The sequence below is a fragment of the Dendropsophus ebraccatus genome, chromosome 2 (assembly GCF_027789765.1).
Source record: "Dendropsophus ebraccatus isolate aDenEbr1 chromosome 2, aDenEbr1.pat, whole genome shotgun sequence".
NCBI classification, from domain to species: Eukaryota; Metazoa; Chordata; class Amphibia; order Anura; family Hylidae; genus Dendropsophus; species Dendropsophus ebraccatus.
The window spans coordinates 126,861,745-126,882,547 of record NC_091455.1 but is presented as its reverse complement, the minus strand read 5'-3'; the positions used below and the strand labels follow the sequence as shown (position 1 = coordinate 126,882,547).

The 20,803-nt window shown below is 38.8% G+C and overlaps 1 protein-coding gene across 10 annotated transcripts in view; it reads right to left on the bottom strand.

Annotated features, from left to right (window-relative positions):
• Positions 1–20,803, bottom strand: part of LOC138783491 (poly(rC)-binding protein 3-like) — a 531,869-nt gene that overhangs the window by 106,098 nt on the left and 404,968 nt on the right. For 9 of the 10 annotated variants that reach the window (XM_069958249.1, XM_069958250.1, XM_069958253.1 and 6 more), the window contains one exon: positions 4,644–4,720. The gene's annotated coding sequence lies outside the window, so the exon portion shown is untranslated. Of the gene's footprint in view, positions 1–4,643; positions 4,721–9,289; positions 9,470–20,803 lie in introns of those variants that run through there. The other variant, XM_069958256.1, reaches the window with a different exon arrangement.

Sequence of the window (20,803 nt, the reverse complement as noted above, 5' to 3'; positions counted from 1 at the left end):
AGTTATTTGCGGCCCCATGCAGGATCCCGGCCGGAGCGTATACGATGTGTAGGCATTGTTCACCCATACAAAGTACGGCCGTTGTTGCCATCGGCCACAACGGCCGTACTTTTACATAGTGTGAACATAGCCTAATAAATAATGCCCCTTTATCAACAATTTGCCAGTGGTTGTCTATATAAACATATACAACATACAGTGGAGTAGTGTCCACAACATAGGTTCCTAAGACTGGCAAATGGCTCCCAGGTGACACAGCATACAGTCATTATAGCTACACTGGAAGCATATCCGGCTTTTTTCTCTGAGAATATTTCTTTCTGTGGGGTTTTACATATGTATACAAGTATCCCACTATAATTTTCTTCAACGTGAACACTTCTTATGAAAAAGCTGATTTTGTAATAATGATGTGACAAGGAGGAGGAGGAGAGCAGAAAAGCTTTTGCTCAGTCATATATTTTATTTCGCACATTATCCCAATAACCTGTTCAATTACATAATTAGAGCCTGTCCTGAACGTCCCTGCAATGAATCACACAGGTTTTCATTTACGTGAAAAAGATACTTTGAGAAGCTGAATAAGTCCTTGCATGGGCTGCTCACCCCTCTTCATTTTCTATGACATTGGAGGAGGGCTGGGGTATTGTACACCTCTCTCTACACTGTGATTGCCGAGCATGCTGTTCCATTCAGCTCTGGCACCAGGATGTTTAACTAGGAATTAAGAGATGTATCAATGTCACTGTGTTATTGTCGTGCGCTCTATGACTCCTCAAGCAACTGCTGGTTCGTTTCACAGACAGTTTAAATACAAGCCACAAAATATTCAGGAAGACAAAAAAAAAACACACAAAATGTGACAGGAGTCAGTGTAATCTTGTTAACTTGTTTGCATTGTGTATTGTTTTAACACGACAACATAGTCTATAGTAGAACAAGGAGAAATTGAAACTATTGTTTTTTGTTTTGAATCCATCCTAAAGTAGGTTATGTTCACATACCATAAAATAAAGGTAAAATATGTCTATAATTGTGAGGTAAAAATACAGCTGTATTTTCAATAGAATAATCCGCCATCAGTACACACAGTATAGAATAAAAGCCATAATGGATTATGACCCTCAAAATAATGAAGATACTCATTATTTGACACCTGCAGAAAACTACCGTTTTTTCCCACCTGTTCACGTTTTTTTATTTTTACTCAAAATGATGTTCGTATTTTGGTATTATTTTAATGTGTGAACATAGCCTAAAACCAAAGAAAGAAAGAAAGACAGATGTGACACACATAGAAGAGGTATGCTTGGGTTACTAAAAGCATGTAGGGAAAACAACAGCTGTGAGAAAAACAATGTCTAATGGCAGAATGACTGGTGTTCTGTACCACAAGGGAAGCTCCTGTATTCTTCCAAATAACAATGCCCACATTAGACTGCCACATATTACCTGTATCGACTACTACTTGCCTAACAAGAACATATATATTATCACAATGCTATCAGCACTGGAGAAAGCAATTCTAAGAGTGTCTGGTTGTTTTTAACCCCCATGATATGTTATGGTATATTAAGGTATATTCTTTCCAACCTGACACAGTGCTCTCTGCTGTCATTTCTGCTCATGACAGGAACTGTCCAAAGCAGAAGCAAATCCCTATAGAAAACCTTTCCTTCTTTGTACAGTCCCTTTCATGGACATAGGTGGGAGCAGAGAGCACCCTTTTAGACTGGAAACAATCTATCACTTCCTGCAGGATACAAGGCTAACAACAAAACCAGTATCCCTCCTGCACACCCTTTCAAGCATTATAAGATACTACAGTATATTAAAGGGGTTATCAAGTGCAACAAAAACATGGCCACTTTCTTCCAGAGACAGCCCCACTCTTGTCTCCAGCTTGGGCGGGGTTTTGATGCTCAGTTCCATTGAAGTGAATGGAGCTTAATTACAAACCGCACCTGAACTGGAGACAAGAGTGGTGTTGTCGCTAAAAGAAAGTGGCCATGTTTTTGTAGCACTGCATAACCCCTTTAAGTATTGGTGGGGACGACTATTGAATAATGCAATTTTCACATAACAAACACTAGAAAAGTTGATTTTACTCTATTTAACACAGACTGTTATTTTTTGGTGCCTAATTATATATTTTCAGATGACAGGTTAATATAAGGGAAGCAACAGAACAGTTCTGGGCTTGCACAATGCTTTAACAATGAACTGCAAAATCAGATTTATTTTTGTCTCTGTACGGCGTGAAGAGTCTAAGGTTTGTTGGGCTGTTCCCCTGCTGACAGTTTTTCAATTTTGGATGTGTGCAGCTTGAATACATATGCACTGCAGGATATAGGGACAATCGCTCTTTGGTTATGTTGTGAACGGAACAAATCTGTAGCTCAGCTTTAAAAAAATGGTACAGATATATTTTTATTTACGATTTTACATGGCATATTTCATTTTACCTATGAACTTTATATTATCTTATGTTAATAATCTAGAACCAATTTAGATTAAGTCAATATTTTAAAACTGTTTTTGAGTGTAGAAACAGTACAATTTAAAAAAAAAATAGGTTTGGGGAGATTTAAAGGGGTGGTGTCATGAAGCAAAGAATGTAAAACATATACAAACATATACATACATATACAGTATGTAAAGCAGAACAGATGTGTTGTTTTAGAAAAGTAACTTCCATCACTGTGCCATTTTTCTTCTCTATGCATCTGATTACTTCCTGGTTTCCTCTCTGAACAGTGACCCTGATGTTGCCATGCAACAGTGCAGACTCTTTCCCACAATCCCACTTTACCACAATCTTGCATGTGGAGTAATCATGAGAACTGAGCATGAGTGACCCAACCTAGCCTGTTAACAGGTTATCAAACCAAAGCTACTTTTTTTGTGACACCACCCATTTAATTTTCAGTAAGAATCTAGTGGCTTAGGTTTTAGCTAGAAATTGATTTTTGTGTGGTCCCTGGTAATAAAAATCCAGTAAATAAAAGAGAATCAGGGGCAATGTCCCTCTGGAACAAGAAAGCAAACTTACTATGCCATATGTGCCAAAATTGCTGCACAATTTGCAGCGGAAAAAAACAGCAACTGGTTTTATGCAATTTTTAAACACTTTTGAACCTTCCTTGATGTGGTGTAGTTGGAAACAGGCATTGGCTCAAAGGGAAAGAGGGCATGATACTAATTAGTAGTTGATCTAACATTAAGCCTCTTTTACACAGGGTGACTATCGAGAGGGAATTTTGCTAGAAACGCTGCTTTGGCCGACAGCCTGTGTAAAAGTGACAGCAATCAGCTAAGGAGCGGGAAAACGCCTGATCCTAGACTGATCGCACCTTTTGTGCAAGCATTTAAATTTATCGCTATCAGCTGCACATATTTGTATAGCACGAATGATGCAGTCAACCCAACCGTGCAATAAATAGTGCCTTCTAAAGGCACTACAAGCAAGCACTGGTAACAGGCCATGTTAAAGGACCAGACAAACTAGAGATGCTCCAGATTTACCAAGAGCATGAGTCATTGTGATAAATCTAGGACATTCTTTGACTGCTTAGTGCAAGCTTGCACTTTCTAATAGTTACTCAATATTTTTGGAAATCTTTAACATCCTTAAACATTTAGGGGGACATTTATGAAAGTTGCGGCTGGAGCGTACACCATGGAGAAGGCGTAGACTTGCCCCTTCTCCCTGGCTTACCCCTTATGTATCCCTCACTCATCTCATGGGTGGGCAGGGGGGCTCGGGGGCAAGGCAAGGCAGGGAGAAAGTGTGGCCTTCTCCCACGCCTCATTTATCATGATTTATGCCTGCTTGCTGATTGATCCAATGGAAGCAGGTGTAGATTTGGTTCCCAGAGCACAGGTTCGGGCATCTGGCCATGCAGATGTAGTAGTCTTTAATCCTCTATCAAAGTGTGATTTCAAATGGCTATGAATAGAGATAAGCAAATTCACAGTAAAAATGAAGCAAAGCACTTTGTTATCTCTGCAATCCGTCTGCTGCCTTGTAACTTGCTGCCACTCTGTCCTGCTCCTCCTCGGGTGCTGGGAAAAGCTGGATCCAGGCTTAGGAAACTGGGAGGAGTTTCCCAGGACTGCATCCAACTTTTCCCAGCACTCGGGGAGGAACGGCATGGAGCGGCAGTCAGTTAGAAGGCAGCAGGCTCATAAACGGATTGCAGAGATAGCTAAGCACTCTGCTTCATTATTACTGGAAATTCACTCATCTCTAGCTATGAACCTTTCTATATAATGGTTTAATTTACATCTTAATTCTCATATCATTATACTAAATGTATGTATCGAATTGCATAAATTTCTATTCACTTCCAGCTTACATCTGGCCGCAGCGTTTTTGAGAAAATAAACGCCATTTGTTTGCATTTTTGTGAAGATTTCGGGTTGTGTGAAACCAACCTAATACACACACCTAGTCAAAGCAATGTTATATGCATTAGACCTAACTAAATCTACTTAATAAGAATACTGGAGTGAAAAACAACAACTAATAGTGCTATTGTTTACAAAATACACATTTTCTGTATGAATACATTCACCATTAAGAAACATGGTTTAACATCTTGTACATATGTAACACTTCATCACTGAAGCAATCTACTTACCAGTCTGTTTCTAGAATCTTGATCTTATATTTCTACAGGAAAGGGACTAATAAACGCCAAATCTGGAGTACTTTCCCCTGTAAAAAGAAGAGATTTCATTTTATTAGTCCGCTATGCTTTAGATTCAGTGAAACAACATTTTGACTATTTCAGCCAATAAGCTTGTAGTGCATAATAAAAATATGTGTACACAATACAGATAATGTATTAATTGAAGATGATATGATACTATTTACAGCTTCAGTCTGTCTATGGCAGTCATAATTCTATAGTCTATTACTCAAGTGTAAGTGCAGAACATGGGGTTATGAGAATGATGTCAAATACTTCTTTTATCTCCCACATTTTACTGACAAACTGACAGTGGAGAGGGATATGCATATTATTTTTGTCTTGAACCAAACAGACATGTTGCATCTTACATAACATTGGCGTGCCTTGTTTGTGTATGAACATGCCGAGCTATTGGCCCTATCTCTATGTTTTGGTGCTTTTATTTTGGTGACGGTATCATATTAGCAGGGATGGGAGTAGCATTGTTGAAATCATATCAAAGCTGCATTGTGGATACCCTTCTCAATTTAATACTTACATATTGAGAAAGAATCTAGAGCTGGCAGTATAATGCACTGAGTAGATTATACCATAAGAACAAGGGCTTCCTGTAACTAATCTCTGTTTAGCTGAGCTTGCTTATATAAAAATGTAAAACATGCCATGCTTAAGCTTTCTTCCCATTTTTAGCACAATTCCTAATGTGCCACAAGTGTGTTTTATTTTCTAAAATCACATGAATTATAACAAAATGAACATGGTCACATTTTGATCACTTTTTATTCAGTGTTTTACTGCATACCACCTATATTTTGTATTCCCTAGAGGAAACACAAGTAGTTTGTAAAAGACGTAAAGTCTTCCTGTATGACAGTGCCTATTTTAGGAGTCTAAATGGGGTTTCTCCAGTGAGTGCAGATGCACTAAGGCCTTATTAATGGGCACTAACAAAGGCCAAATTTGCTGTGGATCCACAAATAATCAAATTTGTATGCAGGATGTTCAACCCATCCAGCCCTCCAATTGCCCATGTTCCGATTTTCCTTTGATATGTAGTTACAGGAACCCATGTACACAAACACATCAACATAGCCAGTGGGCTGCAGAACAGCCCTATTAAAGCCCATTATAAGCACTAACAGTGACTTTATAGAAACAATACATAGCTATATACTGTAAATAACAGACAACTACAGAAAAAAGCACAATTTCTATTATTAACACTTAAAGGGGTAGTTCACAAAAAATTTTATCTTTCAAATCAACTGGTCCCAGCAAGTGCCAGAGATTTACTTCCATTACAAAAAATCTCAAGTCTTTCGGTACTTATCAGCTGCTTTATGTCCTGCAGTAAGTGGTATATTATTTCGAGTCTGACACAGTGCTCTCTGCTGCTACCTCTGTTCATGTCAGGAACTGTCCAGAACAGTAGCAAATCCCCATAGAAAACCTCTCCTGCTCTCCAGACAGGAAGAATACCACTTCCTGCAGGACATACAGCAAAAGTACAGAGTAAAAATTTGGGAGATAAACTGACAGATATTGGATGTTTTCTAATATTGGTAGAACGCACAGGCTAAATGATAATCCTCTAAAAGGAAACTTTGAATGTGGTCAGTACATGCAAAACATCTGTCACCACCTAGTCCTGCTCTGCTGTTGGTCATGTCAATGTGTTTGTGCACTTGGTTTAATAAAGACATGTTTGACTGACACTTTCTGGAGAGCCACTTATTTACTCTTCTTTTGTAGTTATTTTTAGCTACTCAATTTAGTATATACAACCTATCTACACTACTATGTGATGTACAGGGAATATTATCAGCATCCATTAAATGAACATTGTATGGCTGTCTTCTATATATCACCATCTATCTTATGCCAATTTTCAGCTGAGGCAAAAGCTGTTATGTGTAGCTATTTTACATCTATAAGCCTGGCATTCTTTTTTTAAAAAAGTTTTAAAACAGAGAAAATTAATTAGAATGGTTAGGCAAAGGAGCGCCATGCTTCTAATTTTGATGCCCATGTTTTATAAACACAATAAGGCAAACAATCCTGTATCTGCCATCCAATTTTATGAATTCCCGAGCCATAGGTAACAAATTTGGGAACTAGAGGAGAGACCGGAGCTTTCCCCACCGCTGCTTTTGCTCCTTGGACACTCCCCTGCTCTCTCCACACTCGGCTGCACTTCCCCCTAATTGAAGCACCTGATCATGGTCATGTGATGACATTATTGCAGATCCTTTACGCATTCTTAAGCTATTTTAACATTACGTAAGCTACATAATAATTATGGCCATTGTTGCCGGTTTGCAACACATGGTATACACTCCGTCTGGGATCTCTAGCAGCGCGGCAAAAAACTGACATGTCAGTTTTCTGTGGCCACTATTCATTGAATAGTGGCCGCAGAAAACCCTGTCAGTGCTCACAATAGAGCGTGTGGCTTACCACATCTGAACATAGCCTAACACGGAACCTACACTTATAATACACATAGGTAGGTGGGCCTTATCATAGATTTTGCATTGAGTTGTTGAAGGCCTCTGTCCTGCCATAATATTTTGTACAAAATCATGTTCTTGTAAATAATGCATGCATTCTCCATCAGAAGAGGAGGGACACATACATGCAGTACTGTTTGACTAATTGCAGAACAGATCTTTCCTACCAACAATGCTGAGTGGATGAATATTATTTGTGCCTATACCTTTGTAACCATGAGGTCTGTATTGACATGAATTAATGATCTGGAGCAGATCCCCTTTTGGGGAATGGCTTATCCATTCCATTAGTAATCCTAATCACATAAAGTATCTCTAATGGATATCCTAGCATCTGCTAATCTCAAACCAGTCAACATAATGTGTTTCTGCTTTATATGTCTCTCTCAAAATAAACACATGGGGGGACATTTATCAAGGTTTTTGCACCTGTTTATAGGTGAATATTTTAGGTGCACAGTTTTTTTCAGGACCTGCACAATTTTCGATAAATTTGCCAAGGACATGAATAATGCATACATAACAAATGTTGTGATTTAAAGTGAGATAAACACTGTTGTGCAAAATATGAGCAAAAAGGCAAATGATCCAGCACTCCATAAAATCAGTTGTTTATTTAGAAATCACATGACACAACACCAACAGTGGAGTTCTATACCCCAGCACTAGACGCGTTTTGGGAGCATTCACACCCATTGTCACAGACTGTAACTGTAATATATTGTCTTGTGCAGCCCCCTGAAATCCAATAGCCTTAAACAAATTATGTAACCATCGGTGAAACATCAAACATCCAAAACACCCCCTGCACATCAAAGAGACAATAGCCACCTACACAGAAGGAATAGCTCAGACAACGCATTGTTTTCATGCTGTGATAATTACTGCTTTTCCTCCACACCTTTTGTAATCAGCCACATAGACTAAAGTATTAACAACCTCAGTATGGGTTTGATATCAGAAGTGCACAGATAACAGGGGAAAACAGCATGGTGGATCTGCACAGTCACTTGCATGTTTTAGCGCTATTGAAAAAAAAAGTAAAATGGATTTATTTCCTTTAGAGATAAAGAAATTGTTTCACATGGAGGAGCTGTGGTAAGAGTTGGACAGACACGCATAATAGATTGGTGGCAAAGCACATCCAGGGAAATGTTTATACTTCCTAAATTCCAATTATTCTACAAAATGAGACGGAAGGGCTGGAGAGGCACAGCTATGGGCACTATGATCGCTATTAATTTCAATAGGAGGAATTTGATTTGCTCATTGCTATATCCTCATTTGTTGGCAACACATTGAAAATGCAGAGATCACCAGTTCAAGCACAGGCAATGCCTGTCAAAATCAGGAATGAATAACAACTGTGGCTGTGCACAGGCTCTCGACAAAGATTTCAAGTGACATAGCTATGCAGAAGTGCTAGTAGTGCAGTGCTCTTTACCATTGCAATGTTGTAACTGTAGCTGCCATTGTTGTACATATAGAGTTTAAATAAGATGTAATGCTAGTCATACATTTCCAATATGTCACCCTGCTTTGTTCTGTCTAATGCCAGGTATTTGTGTATAATCACATTCTGCCCCTTTGATTTGTAAATGAGATACAGCTAACTACAGCAAGAAGAAGATATGTGACCTTTTCAGCAATTCTATTACTTGAATAACTGAGAAGCTTTAGCCAATGCTTGCTTTCCCAGTTTAAGCATTGCCCTCTAGATAGTCAGCGTGTTGATCCGTTGTTCAGCATTCTGTGTCTTGTGTATCTTAAGCAGGCCGTACGATATATTATATTACACACTAAGCCTATGTTCACACTAAGTATTTTTGTCAGTCTTTATTCATCCAAAACCAGGAGTCGGTTGATTTATAGTTTTGCCCTGACAGTTCAATCCTGACTTTGAATAAAAAAAAAAAAAAAAAAGCATTTCCGCTTGTCTCCAATATGAATAGGAAGTAGTGGTAGAAATCTGGCCCATGTGAGGAAGAAATGTTTGACCCATAGTAAGAACTCTTTCCTTTCCATATGGAAGAGGAAAAAAAGCTTCTTGAGGAGAAGACATATTGTAGGGGATGAGCTTACCCGGCATTGTAGAATAGACTTCCTTCCTAGGCTATGTTCACGCAACATCAAAAAAAGAGAAAAGGCATCCACCTTTTCTATTTAAAAAGACTTCTGTTATTGCTGCGATTTAATGGACTTCAATACATTGCATAGAAGTCAATGTGATGACGTTCATCCAATGCACGTCAAAATAATGATCATGGCTGGATATTGGGGTAAAGATGTCAAATGTTTTGTCACTTGTGTGATGTCACCAAAAACCTGTAAGTAGAAAGAGCTCACATTTTCATACTGCAATCTAAGTTGATCCAGGGATGCAGCTGAAAAAGCGTTCTTGTTCATCAGCTGATCTTTGGGCCTATTACACAGGGAAATATCTACCTGTTCAGCTCAAGTCGAAGGGGGAAATGTCTCCTTGCGAAGATTGTCAATCTTGTGTAAGGAGTTTCATATTGCTATATTTTTTTTATATGTTTTCATTAGCTTGATAAGTTTCCCTGAAGAATCTAGTGGACAGGACCAGACTGGCCGATCAGAGTATCAGATACACCCAGCCCACCACACAATTGTGGGCCATAATGGCCAAGCAGATTCAGATTAGGTGAAAGATGCAGTCACTTAGCTTTGGAAAACACAGTTGATTCCTGCAGTGTGATCTGAACATAAGCTATGCTCACACACTGTATTTAGGCTATGTTCCCTCAATGTCTTTTTTGAGCAAAATAAATCCATAAATCGTGATCATTATTGACAGATTATATATATTTTTTTTAAAAAAGGGCTATTTGCATAAAAAGAGGTTGTAAGAACATTACATAACATAAGTGAAAGTTTTATTGATAAGAATGGCCATAAATCCTGATGATATTTTTATGTCTGCTTTTATCCAAAAACTGACATTTTTTTCACTTTAAAAAATGGTGTGTGAATGGGGTGACCCCGCTGGGGATAGTAGTAGTAGTAGGAGGTAGGACCCGGGTTGCCACTTGCCAGATGTTATGGTCACGGTTATGGCATGAGGGTATGTGGCTAGTCCACGGGAACCTGACCACGCGGGTCCCCAATTCTTCGTTGCCCCTAGTCAAGGCACCAATGATTAGACCAATGCCAGGGTTCAGAAACAACGGGAGTTGTATGTTTATTGGAACGACAACATCAATAGCAACAGTCTCTGGATGCAACCAGGAATAGTCAACTTGATAATAGGTAGAACAGATAATAACTGAGGTGATGGGTGATGTTGCAATAGGCTGTAATAGATATAAATGTCTCTTTAGCTAGGAAGGATCTTGGTTGAGTATGGGAGTAGTAGTTCCCTTGAGATAGTGATGCTGGGTAGCAATGATGAGGAGAATACTTGCAGTTAGCGATGAGGAGAATATGGAGACTTTAGAAGATGAACCCAGATCTCTGAATATACAGGAATCTTAAAGAATATGCCAGGTTTGGACTGGACCAAAATGAGTTTAAAAATATCTGACAGAGGAGCACAGAGAAAACGACCTTCTCCCTGGAAGACAAGGGAGGAACAACCTTCTCTCCTGAGAGCAGAGAGGAAACTGAAACTAACCCCAGCCAAAACCTCGATGGGTATTGGAGTTACTATGGCAGCAGGGGAAAGTCACATGACACTAGGCCTCTTGCATCACCACACCATGTGACCAACATATGAACAAAACAATATACATAGCAGAATAATGACAATATAAGACATAGTACCAAACTTGAATACTGGGGATACATAAAATAAACCTTTGCAGTGGCCACTAAACTTTCCAGCACCACACCAAGTAGAATACATGCAAAGAGAAAGAACCTTTAGTGCTGGGACACTGCATGAACATAGCCATACCTTGTTATAGGCCTACACTGTTATATTGAATACCTCCATGGGGCCTTTTACATGAGTCAATCATTGGGGAAATAGTATAACAAGACAAGCAATCAAAATTTAAATAAAGAATTGATTAAAAAGAGAGACCAGCAATCATACGCAAACATTTGGTCATCGGCTGCCTGAATTTTAGTGTTTAGCCGATTTAATGCAATGTTGTTGGCTGCATATAAACAGGTGATATGCGTCCAAGAAGGATGTATTGAATGACCTGCACTAACAATGAGTTTGTTGCCCACTTGCTGCAGCCTGTCGGCCCAGATAGAAGTGTCTTCGGGGAGACGTACAGAAGTTCTGCTTGAAATTCTGTGAGAAAATTTCTGCAGAGGTATTAGAGGTGTTTTTCCGTAGATGCATTACAGAGGCACCATATAGCGGCACATGGACCACTGGAAATAACCACAGTTTTTATATATTTTTTATGTATTTTTTGTTCAGTGTACATCTTTCTAATACTACTACTCTTTGCCACCCAGTTCAAAAATTGACATTTAGATGGCTGTCACTGCTAGACATCATTGTCTTGTCATTAAAATGTACTCACTATCCTACTACTGAGAAACATGACATTTTAATTTCCTTCTTTCAGAATGTTCTGGAAACCTGAGAAAATGTTTCCAGACCGTTGGTTGTGATGTTGGTTGTGATCAGTCATTTTGTTTTAGGAGTTACAAATATTAAACTAGTCAAACAGTTCTTGTCCGCTAGTCAAAGTTTTATCACAATATTTGCCTCCAGAATCCATATAACTTGATAATTTCTTGTTTTATTCCTCTTATATAATTTCTCTGGTTTATAAAAGTCCTGTGCAACACCATGCAGAAATTACAACCCCCACCTTGCATACATTTAATGCAGCATGTTGGCGGTTGTAATCCATTTAACTTGTGTCTCTCGAAATGCATTTACTTTCACCTGTGTTCCTGTAAATGGTTTTCTGAAGATCTGAATAGATCTCATTGCAAGTTCAAGTCAAGCTCTAGATTTTCCCACTTTAAAGTGAATGTGTTACCTAAATTTTCTTTTACTGATTAGAGTCAGATACTAAAAATTGTTCTTCTTTTCTAATCTGCTTCTATATTCTTACCATAATTTTTTTATTTTACTTTTTGTACATTGGTATGGGGGCTGCCATCTTGCCTGGGCTGTTCTTAACAGCATTTAATTACATGCTTTACAGCAAGACTCATGGACATAGATGACAATAGATAGCCTCTGTCCCCTTGAGATGAATGTAAAACATTATTGGGCATGTTCTGTGACCTTTGAAAAGGTCATTCCACTGCTATTGTCTTGTACTGATGTTATCTATATATCTCACATGTTGCTGCAATATTGTACAGATCACTTTACAGAAGCCTCCTTTTATCACCACAGACACAACAGGAAGTCTCAGCTTGGGACCCTATTACACCAAGAGATTATCTGACAGATTTTTTTGAGCCAAAGCCAGGAATGGGCTATAAACAGACAACAGGTCATAAACTAAAACAAAGACTGAGATTTCTCCTCTTTTCAAATCCATTCCTGGCTTTGGCTTAAAAAAATCTGTCAGAAAATCTGTTGGTGTAATAGGGCCCATAGTTTTAGCCCTAGTAGTGAGAAATAAACTACAAAATTTCAGTACTATTTTATAAGATTGATAGAAAAATAGAACACATAATTGCAGAACAGGTCACTGTCTATAATGTAGTGGTTCATGAATTGCGGACCACTATGGATGCGCAAAGTTCTGTCCACAATTGCAGGTCCCCGATTATAGGCAGCACTATGGATATGTGAATATAGCCTAAAGGTCCTATTACATGGAACGATTATCGTGCGTATTCAGTGTAATAAAAGGCAACGATCAGCTGACATGAATGATGTCGGCTAATCGTTGCTGTCATTTGTCTTTCAACATCTTGAAAGACAAACAACTGTGATAGAAGCGATCTGCCGTCACTCTGAGGAATAGGAGAGGCGGCAGCAGACCGCTGCTATTGTCTATGGGCTTCCTGGACGATCTAGCGATCACCCAGGCAGCCCCCCCCCGCAGCTCCCCATGCTTCCCCCTGCACTCCCCGCTTGCTGCCACAGCGTGCAATGGCGACGGCAGCGAGCGGGGAACAAGGAGCAAATGAGCGCTGGCAGCGCTTGTTTGCTCCTCTATGTCGCCCCGTGTAATAGGGGCTTTAGTTTGCTACACTTGGGCGGTTCCCATGTCCATTCCAAGCTCACTTCCCAGGCTTCAGCTGATTAGCTGAAGTTTTTCATATTCATTTCATGTCCAATGATGATGTTAGGATGATTCTCAAACGATGGTATAAATATAATATCCAACTGGTCTCTGGCAGAAAGAAGGTTCCCCACCCCTGCTGTAATGCAAACATACATTATAACTGATATAAGAGAGCTAAGTACTGATAGTCGATTCAATTAAGCTTTTCTTTGATACTTGGTTTGACAGTCTGGAATAGACAGACTACAAGCTGGTGCCGATCTGATAAATTGCTCATCTGACTAATGGCTTCATTATGAAATGATATAAGAGAATACATTATTTTATAATCTTTACTATTTTAATTTAAGAAACTGAAACAATATAGTTCCTATATACTGAACATAATATTATAAACCAAATATGACCAAAAATTTCCACCTTTACATAAAATGAATTATAAATGGTAAAACGAAAAAAAAGTCTAAAATTGTTAATGTGGTTTCTACCCCAACGATTAAGTACATTCATAATTATATTCCATGAAATGACATCCTAACCCAGGACAAGGGTGGCACATGACAAAGTTCAACGCCAGGCTCTAAGCTCTAATCAGTATCTTCTCTTGGACTCCTCTTTATTGTGAATGACCCAGTTTTCTGCAGCAGTCTTTGATATTATGTAAATTCCTGACACACTCTAAAACTGAGTCATGAGTCTCTTGGCAGGGTTGATTTATTGCGACTGTATTCAATTCCTCTTAGATGAAAAGTGTCTGTAATACACACTGTAAATGTGAAATACGTCAGATTTGTATCTGGGTTACTTTTCAATCCATCCATAAAATGTAGTTTTCTATTCAATGTAGAAGTCCATTATGTATGATAAATATCCTGTTTCCATAGTGGGACATGTGAAAAAAATGGTTTGCCTGGTTCCTCTTACTTTATGAAGGCTCAGACAGCTAAATGACGTCCGTTATTTTAGATTCTAAATGACAGCTGTAATTTAAAGCGAAGCTGAAAAGCGTTGTGTGAGCATAGCCATAGGTAAGAAAACATAGACATATTTCTTTCTTATTTTATGGCCTTAAAGGGGTTGTGTCATTAAGAAAACTAAGTCTAAACTAATACATTTGGAAAGTTATGTTTTAGAGCGTAACTATAAAACTTTTTCACAATTTAGTTTTAGTTAGCTTAGGTCATAATAAGCCAATAAAAGGTGTGGAAGCATTTCTACTCGTATACTTATCAACTTATTGATGTATAATGAACAATGGTCCAGATTTATCAATGCTAAACAAAAATTGGACAGATAACAACCAATCACAATCTATTGTGAAAAAAGAAAGATGAGCTGTGATTGGTCACTATTTGGACACATTAATTAATCTGGGCCAATGTATCAGCAGAAATACAATAGCACTGTCTGGTAGCACTACTGTATAGAAATCTATTGCTGTGAGAGGTTCTACCCAGTTATCTCTGTCTCAAATTGCTTCATAACAAGCAGTCTGGTCAGATTATTTAATGAAGCCATATGGCAGGGGACCTTAATTATGTAACATAATCCCTTTCTTTTGTTTGCTAATCTGGTATTTAAGTATTGCAGAGGGCTTTAAATATTGTAATTTAAAAGCCAGAAGAAAAATAAATCTGTAACAAGAGAAACAAATTAGGAATAAAATCTAAGCTCAGAAACACAGACAGTGCTATCCTTGATTCCCCAATTCTGATATATTACCCTTTATAATATATGACTTATATTCTGTAATACTGTGACATACTTCCCACATGTCTTTAATGACACTGGTATTATACAGAGTGATTGAAGGGCAAATAACTTGCATAAAGGTTATGTTCCCACAATGTTTTTTCTTGCCCGTTTATAATTTTTAAAAGGACATCCATCATTTTGAGTCCAAAATGACGTCCAAAATGACGTCAGGATTGGCCACATGTCGGTGCAATAACAGCTGCTGGTACATTATTCTAGTTTAGGTGGACTAATTGGCCTTTGGATGTGTCCATTGAATTTAATAGTAAAAACAGTAAAAACAGAGAAAGGACGGTGAAAAAAAAACTGTGTGAGAACAACTAAAAAATAACGTCTGGTTTTTGCAAAAAACGTCTGAAAATAATTGTCATGATTATTATTTTAATGTCTGCGCAGATAACGTCCTTCATTTTATACACTGTGTGCATTGGACGTCCGTCATTCCATTGACTTTAATGCATTGCATTGCAGTCAGTTAAATTGATGCAATAATGGATGTCTTTTTAAACAGAAAAAGCGAATGCCTTTTGTCTTTTTTTGACATTGTGTGAACACAGCCAAATAATGTCTTTTTTAGGGCTGTAAGAAGGCCTAAAAGCCTTATAAGTTTTATAGGTTTTATAAAGGTTTTATAGGTTAAAAAAAGCTGTATTTTTTCCTTTGAATTCTATATATTCCAATTATTGGCTCATTGGCTGAGGAGGTAGACCACTGTAGCCACTGACTGGCTGAGGAGACAATTCCTCATGCTGACTCCTCATGCTGTGTAACATGACAGTACTCCACGAGAATGGTGGCAGTAGAGGAGCAAGGAAAGTGTGCACAGCCTATTTTGCTTCTAACCAACTGCTTGAACAAAATTATGAAAAAAAGAATTAGTCCCTGGATAAACCCTTTAATAGTCACGGCTGTAAAACTAAGTGGTATAGCTTTTGCGGTAGCCCCTACAAACATCTGAAAGTACCACCAAAGAAAGGATTCCAAAAGTGGCAAATGCAAATAAGCAGGCTTTAAATATGAATGAAACCTTTCAGACTTTTCTTGCCTGTAATATTGCCTCAAATGAGCCTCAAAAAATGGTGTGTTCACATAGCCTCACAGGCCACATGTTCAGCAACTCACAAGTTTTAACACAATTCATTTTGCAACACACCTGAACAATATTATTTGATACACTGAAAAATAACTCATGGGTCAGCAACTTAATGCAGGAAAAACTGTTGCATATGAAAAGCCATCACGCTTTATGGGAACTCATTTCCGTCCATTAAGGCTTCCTTTCCTTTCCAATTAGTTTGATGGTGCTCATTAGGAATTAATAATGCTATTGTCCTGATGGTGCCCCTGCTATGGTTGTAGTAAAGGAAAATGTCTTCATGCTACCAGTGATGGAAAAGTATAGCAATAAAACAATGCAGCCCTTCAACTATTCTCCATTGTGGAACAGCAGCTTCACTTGTTACGCTGCCACTTTCAACTACTGTTTCACAGTACAGTATAATGTCAGAGTAGATATAAGCTTCGTAATTGTAGCTTTAGGAACAGTCCTTTACTAAAATGGCGCCAGCATACGATTTGTTGCATAAGAAAACTTACAAATGTCCTGGAAAATGTCTGCATGTACAATACATTTTTATCTTTTTCTATTATATAACCAAATACTTATTGAAGTGCTGTTGTATCCTTATTACATCAACAGATTGTGGTGTTTTCAATTGGTTCTAGAAAATGAAAAGAAATTGCATTTTGGCAGGCAACATAAAAAAAATTACATAAAGGGAAATTGTTGAGGGAAGAGGGCAAATAAAGAGACTTACTTTATAGTTGCTGCGAAAACAATGGAGCAGGGTGCATGAACAAATGGGTCAGTGAATCACTGTAATCCCTAGGACCTGTCAGCAGGAAGTCAGGGGTGTAAATAAGCCTAAGGCTAGATAAGCTCTTCTCATCATGAGGGTGTTCCCCAGCATGGCAAGAGCCAAGGTAAGTCCAGCCTCCATGCCTGCTTGCATCTACATACCCTGTTTGACTGACAATTAATTAATATGCAGGGCACAGGCTGGACTTACCAGGGCTCTTTCAAAGGCTTATTTCTTGCTGGTGGAGAAGACTATTGAAATAAAAAGGTGTGTCTGGAATCCTCATGAGAAGCCCTATCTAGACATGGACATTTTTATACCCCTGTTTACTTTAAAGAGGTCACGTGGCATTACAAAAAACTGCAACTGTGCAGATTTATGTATAGCCTATGTTCCACCAAATCTTTTATCTTCTATCTTCCCCACTTACCCCTGTATTTGTGTCTGATACCACCCCAGGCCCCCCTGTCCCCAGCTATTGATGCCGTTAGTTTCAGCTCCTGATATACTAGTCAAGGCATACAGAATACTGTTAATGAGGAAATTCCCTCTTTTATAGTGGAGATCCCTTACCCAGTTCAAACCCAGTGAACATCTGAGCAAGGACTGAGCTTATTGCGTAGTCTGTCAATGAGGTGGTCTCTGAGTGGTGACTGCTTTGTTGTCTGTCTATGCCCCCAGTAGCATGCACCCACTAATGGCAATGGTGGTTTTTCTGACAGCACACCTTATGGACCATTTTTTTTAAACACAAGTATTCTTTATTTAACTCTGATTTCTGACGCTTTAACAACTCCCTAAATGTTGTAAATACAACTGCATTCATTCTATGCAAACATGTCCACAAGCCTCTAAGAAAATAGGATTGCAATACTATCCTGCTATAGGATAGGAAATCTAGATTGTTCTCTGCGGCTTAATGGAATTCATCATGCAAGAGTTAAAAAAACAACAACACATCAGCATATCAGCCATTGGCGCTATTTACTATTGTTAGAAATGGGTTTAATATTACATAATATTAATAATACCTATTTGTCAAATAGCTATTAGAAGACCTACAGTATGCTCATAGGCTACTGCATACAGCACCTTACACTGGATTAATCTGTGTCTAAGTGGAATTCATCAAGCAAGAGTTAAAAAAAATAAATAAAATATTCTACCTTTGTGATTCTACCCATCCTGGTTAGCAACAGCTCCAATATTTGTAAAAAAAAAAAAAAGTGTTTGCAACGTATTGTTCCGAGCACATGATGATAGTAACATGAAGGGAATATAATCCTGAGGAGTTTGTTCCTGCTAATATTTTCAAGTTCTGCTTTACTGCTTGTTGTTTGTGTGCTGCTTTGTCCCTTAGGTAGGCAAAAATGGACTACATGGTCTTATTGCAGCAACTGATCAATGATTCCTATGTCTGTCTCTGTTCCCAGTGCAGATTACAGAATCAGAGAGAGGCTGCTGGTCTGAAATAACCTAGATTGGCTCTCACATCACGCTTGTATGTTTTATCACTGGGAAAATATGTCAGCAGTATTTCTGTTTAGGGGAAGCAATCATTTGCAGTGTTGCCAGTTGACTTCAGCGAGAAAAAAAGCAGCTGACTATATCTGCCTTCTAAAAAGCCTTTTTCACTCTTTGTATGGCGGATGGGGGCAGTGTAAGCCATTTCCACATTTGGAAATTAAATCTGTTGCAGGCATTGTTTCCTAAATAATATAGTAAATAGTATTATAGATGTCCTCATTGTCATGCGGTATCAGTGTTGGACTGGCCCACTAGAGGAGCGGAGGATCTTTTGGTGGGCTCCTGCTGTGCACTGCACTCTGCTGTGCCAGTTCTACCTCAATCTGTAATGTATAGAATGTCAGGAGAGGAGCAGGTTGCAGGGGCAGCTCTGTCTCTGCATTAGTTCTCTAAGTACACAGCCTGAATGAAGTGTAGCTGGCAGCAAAGGGGTGGTGCCCTTGTTTGCAGGGGCAGCGAGTGAACTGCCCAGCTCTGTTTTGTGGTGCTGAATTGAGCCCAATGCAAGGGTGAACCTAGCCTAGCCCATTTTATTTCAAACATGTTTAGTCCTACTAAGTGACTTGACCATACACCGCAATACATCTGTAGTACTTCTCTAATATTTATCTAGCACAGAAGGCAAAAGGTGGGGGTGGTCGTGGTCGTTGGACTCTCTGATCCTGGTCATTGTAACAGAATATCAGCTGTGATATACAATACAGCTCTTGTTCTCTTACATTGTCATGCTGTAAATTTACAGCGCTTGATGTGCAGTAGCAGCACTATAAATGTGTGGCAGATGGTGCCAAGGGGCTAAACTCCATTTGCCAGTTCTCCACCAAAGCCTCCAGCTCCTCTAAATCCCTCTGCAATTATCCTCTTTTGTGGTAGTAACTGTGCAAAGCTTAGTATTGTTTGCAAATATTGATATAATACTCTGCAAGTCCATCTACAAGGCTATGAAAAGTAGAAAATAGAGAAGAATGTCCAGCGCCAACAGTTGCGGTAAAAAATTGAGTGGCTGGGAGGGGCGGGCTAGGCGGGCTGAGGTGGTGCCCCAGGCGGATGGGCAAAACCCAGAATGCTCCTAACAGGGGGATTAGCATATCTGAAATTATCACAAAGGCCACCGGAAGACAGAGAAATAAGATTAACAGCAGTGCAGTCCTAAAGTGAACAGTGGCTGGGTGATATCAGCAGGTTCATTGGCCCAAACCTGATGATAGTGCCGCTCTAAGGCCTGTATAACCTAGGTTAACAATGTAAAGCCCCTTTTAAATCTAACAACTAGTTATTCCTATTTCTATATATCATGTGAGTTGAGTCTTTTTTCTTTAACTGTATTCATTGAAACACACTGTGGCAGATGTACTATTGCTCTAGTTTTTTTTTAGCGATTTTAACCTTGTTTCCATAATTCCAAAAAAGGGGCATGACCTAGACAAAGGGGTGTGGCTTTGGCAAAAGGGGCATGGTTTTATATACAACCTCGTGCTAAGAATGCGATTCTGATGCAGTTTAAGCCAACCAAAAAATGAGTCTGGTGCATTTATAGACTGTCTTGACTGTGCAAGCACTGTCACAGACACAAATGATAAATCTTTCCCACTGGGTGTTTTGTGTGAATTAACTCTGTTTTGCTGGCTTGTGAAATACCAACACTCACTATGAGTAACTAAGATCCCCACTGACAACCATATAAGCCCATCTCCTTCTCCATTTCCATTTTAACTTTCTTCCAAGGCTGATCTCAACTTACATTCATCTAGGCAAAAATATGGAAATTTACTTAACCTAGTCCTCTTTCACTTCTGCTCAGTTTCTGACTGAATTATTCTTCCCTCCCACTTTCTGTTCACAAACCTCTCTTCTTTACTGTCAAAAACCCTGTCCTTTTATCACACAAACTCTAAGTTTGCCAAACGTGTTTGGACATGTATGTCGAAAGACTTCCTCCTTTCGAGTATATGGTCTAAATATACAACTCCAAATGTATACAACTGCATATAAACACTCCAACTAGACTATCTCCCCGGCTGTCACTAGTTACCTAACTACATTATTTAGCCTCCTCTTTTAAACATGCTGTTATAACCACATTACTTAAAAAACAACATCTTTTGACCCATCTGACCATATTTACTGACCCATCTGTAATCTACCCTTCATCTCTTAACTCTTAGAACGTTTGGTGCACTCTCTAATCAGCCATCTCTCTGCCAAGTGTCCTACAACCTAGTTTCCATACTCTATACCCTAGAAAAATGGCCTACCATAGCCCTCAAATGATCTAC